The following is a 4,287-nucleotide window of genomic DNA, read 5'->3' on the forward strand; positions in this document are numbered from 1 at the left end:
TGGGTTGCAAAAACCGTAAGGATACTTCGGGCTCCAAGCTGGTGTTCTTTTCTGGAGGTCTCCGTCTCCTTTCCTCCTTATACCTTTAGGCCTCTCTCCAGTGCCCGCCGGTGATTAGCTTCATGTTAGGCGGTTCTGGGGACAGCGCCAATTTGTCAGATCCTGGCAGCTCCGGTTCTGAGGAGGTGGCATGGTAGGGCCTCACGATTTGGGGCCCTTCCTCGTGACTGTCTCAGTGTGTAAATTCGTAATGTGACAACGCATTTCCGATTTTCTTCCAAAAAGCCCAAACCTGGGGTCACAATCATACCCCTATAAGCAAGTTAACTACTGAGCTAGGAGGACGCCAGTGTGCGCCAACCACTAGTCTCAGAAGCTCTACTTCTCGACTCTGGACCGGCGGGCCATTGCGGCTGTCGCTGGAACTACAAGGCCCAGAATTCCTGCGTACATGCGCACTACCATTGTGATGCTCCTTTCCCGGTAACTCGCCCTCTCAGGCAAACCTGAAGATAGCGGCAATTCTCCGGTGGGGGGCGGAGACGCTCCCTGCCTGACTCTCCGCCCACTTCGTGATAGGCAATGGGATCAGCCAACCGACGTGGCGGACCCTAGAGGCGCTCTCCAATCAGCACCTGTGGCGGAGAGGTGGGCGTGCGTACTGGCAGGGCAGGTGGGCTAGGCTGTGTCGGGTTGCGAAGGGGGAGAATAACGTCGGGTCGGGTCAGCGGGCGCTGCGGTAGTCGCCGCAGCGGCGATGGGAGCGGTGGGGACGAGGCGGAGGCGGCGGCGGCAGGAGGAGGAGCAGGGGCTGGCACAAGAGCAGCGGCTGGGGGCGGCCAGCAGCAGCATTAACAGCAGCCGCCGCCGCCGCCAGTAAACGCGGAGAGTACCCGAGGGGACTATCAAGCCGGCCGGCCCTCGAAGCCGCGCTCGGGTCCCGCCGCAGTCGGCGGCGGGGGATGGGCAGGCGGCGGCGGTCCCGCCTGCTAAGGGTTGATCCCTGCCGGTCCTGGCCCTGAGCTGGATCCGAGCCCTCCGCCCGAAATCCCTGCGTCCGCCACGGTTCAGGTAGGACACACCCCCCGAACCCCCAGGGCGCCGCTGGGGTGCCCTGGGCCCCGCCCTCCCCCAGGCCTGACCCCCTCTTCGGGCCGCGCCCCTCGCGGAGTGACCGACCCTGGTGCGGAGGGGAAGGGTACGACAGAGACTCCTCGGTGGCTGCCCACGCCCTGGGCTTCTGCCAGATCTAGTCACTCCACCTCGGAGACCTTCTGCTTCTGCCCCCTTTCCCCGAAGGCTTGTGCCCCGTTTCCCGAGAAGCTTTTGGTGTCTTCACTGAACTTGGAGGGTCACGAAGCTTCGTCTGTTTCTCTCTCTGTGGGTGACCCACATATTACTTGTGTTCATGCTGCTTCTGGTACCAGGACTGAACACACAGGATTCTCAAGATACACCGAGAGCTTCTTTCGCACCCCGCCTCCCCAAATATAATAGAAGGAGGCATGGGACTATATAGTGTTCGCTGTGCAGTAATGACGATGAAGGCCATGACTTTTTGGTACTTAAGGTGCGAAGTAATGACCTGAGGGATTTGCCCGTCATTTGCCTTGACTAAGGTGATGTTGACACTCTGGGATGCCGTAGGAGGGACAAAAGACTACACACATATGTAATGTCAAATCAGGGAAGTAAACAATCCGTTGGATGCCAGGATACTTTATCGCACAGTGAAGTTAATTTTGTTTCAGCGTGGCAGCATTAGAGGTAAAAATGACATTGAGTTGTACTTTGCTTTGAATTAAAGTTGATAGGTGGCAGCAATCCCGGTATTAACTCTTCTCATCCTTAGCTTTAGAAATTGTTCTTTCTTTGAACCTGAAAGAGGGCAGTTTTCTTATAACCTGTGTATTATGTAAAGATGTTCTGGTATTCAATAGAAATTGAGATTTTGTGTGCATGTATGAGGATCACATTATTATGAATGGACGCATGTACACACACACACACACACACACACGGAGGATCTACTCAGTGTGTTTTGTTACAGTGTTTGGTTCTGAGCCATTAATAACAGTTGCATTGGTTTCTAAACACTGATTTGCCAGAATAGACCACAAAGATGTGTTTGCTGTTTTCTTTCTGCTAAATAGAATAGAGGAACATTCTATTTCGGGGAAAAGGGAAATAGGACACTGATTTTAAAGTATTGAGGGAATTGGAAGCCATATATTTCTTATAAAGAAGTGGTAATGATGACAAATAGTAGTAATATGAGTAATCCTGAAGAATTAATATTAACTCTAGAAATTTTTCAAATAATAAGGACTTCCATGGCATATTGTAATCTATTCAAATTGAAAAGATACCAAAAGAAGTCTTTAATTTAGAAGCTTATGTTTTCCCTGTATGATACATTTTTATCAAGGCACTGAAAGGGATGTTTGAAGCATGATTATGAAGGGAAGTTTTTCTAGCACTTTTCCTTAATGACAGAATGTTAGGAAATGTTTTTTCCTCTTTCAGTGTAGACACATAAAGGAAATTGAAGTCCCTAGCTTCTTTAACTTAATTTCTAATATCAAATTGAAACAAATTTGATCTTCAGTGGGGGACTAAGAATAATGTATCTCGCTCATTATCTTGTCCTATGGTTAATACATAATTTAGTGAATTCTTTATTGTATTGTATATGACTTCAGATTTTGTGTCTTTTTTGACTTTAAAAAATACTGATTATTTTAATGCCTCAGGAAATCTTCATGAGATTAGGCTCATTTATTTTAGGAAATTGAACTCAATTATATAAGGCTTCAAATATCTTTAAATGTAGTGTTGGAAGTGAAGTTTGTATAATTTAGACAATTTTGAAGGTATTTTACATAAAAAATGCACGGAAATGTGAGAATTAGTGATAGATTTTTGGTTTTTCAATGTAAACGAATGTTATGGAGCTGAGTTCACTATGATCATGGAATTTAACTTCGGCAGGGGCAGTCAATTCTTTGTTTTATAACTTTAAAAAGTAATATATAGAGATGACAACTTGACTGCCACTCATGAGAGACTTTGACCTGGAACCACCCAACTAAGACACTCTTAGATTCCTGATCCTCAGAAACTCTGTGAGTTAATGAATGTTTGTTGCCTTAAAAAAAAGAAAAAAAGAAAAAAAGAAAAAAAGCAATACCTAAGGGAAAATGTTTAATGACCATTATTGAACTAGTGTGGGCTGAACTGATTTGCAAAATGAAACAGCTTTTGAGAATTAATGGAGAATGTGGCTTACTTCCTTCCCCACTTAAAAAAAAAACAAAAAAACTCCTGTAGAAAACTTATTTAGGGAACCTGGGTGGCTCAGTCAGTTAAGCTTCCCACTCATGATTTAAGCTCAGGTCATGATCTCAGGGTGGTGAGATCCAGCCCTGCGTCAGGCACTACACTAAGCATGGAGCGTGCTTAAGATTCTCTTTCACCCTCTCCCTCTGCCCCTCTCTGCACTTCATTATGTCTCCTTAAAACGATTACAGCTCTGAACCTCATTATCTCTCCTTAGAACCATTGTAATAGCTTTATCCATTCGTTCATTAAATATTTGTTAAGCATCTACCGTGTTACTATGCTAGGGGTTAGAGATTTGGCAGTGAAAAGGACAAAAATGATGTCACCTTTGGAGCTTACAATATAGTGGGAGCAGTCTTGGAGAGTAAGGAATTACAGGTGTTGCAAGCATCATGAAGGAAAAATGCATGAACATATTAACAGACAGACCTAACAGTCTCAAAAGTGGGTTCAGGGAAGTAGTTTTCTGTTTTGTCACCCACAGTTTATTCTACACATGCTACCAGATTCAGAGGTTAGTAGATATATTGTATTGTAAGCAGTTAAATAATTAAAAATAATATATAAATAATAATAATTTTATTTTTAAATTAAATTTTTAACAAAAATTTTAATAAGAATTAAATGCTCACACAACCTTTGAAACAGGTTCAGACAAACCCTTTCAGAACTCCAGAACACTTTGAAAAATTTGGTTCTACAGAGTCCACCTCTCCCTCCAATTGAGTTTCTACTTTGGGTTCTCCCAGGCTTCAATTGCTTGAGTGTTGACAGAATTCCGATGTTATGTTTCACATTCTCTGCTTGAACCTCAGAAATTAGGAGTAGGCATTACCAGTAGGATGGTATGTATGGTTATAAAAGAGGTCTTCCCCCTCAATGTGAGACAGGAATCCATCAAAATTCTAGAGGATAACATAGGCAACAACTTCTATGACATCGGCC

The 4,287-nt window shown here is 44.7% G+C and overlaps 1 protein-coding gene across 4 annotated transcripts in view; it reads left to right on the forward strand.

Annotated features, from left to right (window-relative positions):
• The first annotated feature begins 948 nt into the window (after window positions 1-948).
• TTBK2 (tau tubulin kinase 2) overlaps window positions 949-4,287 on the forward strand; it is a 141,037-nt gene continuing 137,698 nt past the window's right edge. For all 4 annotated transcript variants that reach the window (XR_004625697.1, XM_011227577.3, XM_034661069.1 and 1 more), the window contains exon 1: window positions 949-1,071. The gene's annotated coding sequence lies outside the window, so the exon portion shown is untranslated. The remainder of the gene's footprint in view (window positions 1,072-4,287) is intronic.

Source organism: Ailuropoda melanoleuca, chromosome 5, assembly GCF_002007445.2.
Source record: "Ailuropoda melanoleuca isolate Jingjing chromosome 5, ASM200744v2, whole genome shotgun sequence".
Classification (NCBI taxonomy): Eukaryota; Metazoa; Chordata; class Mammalia; order Carnivora; family Ursidae; genus Ailuropoda; species Ailuropoda melanoleuca.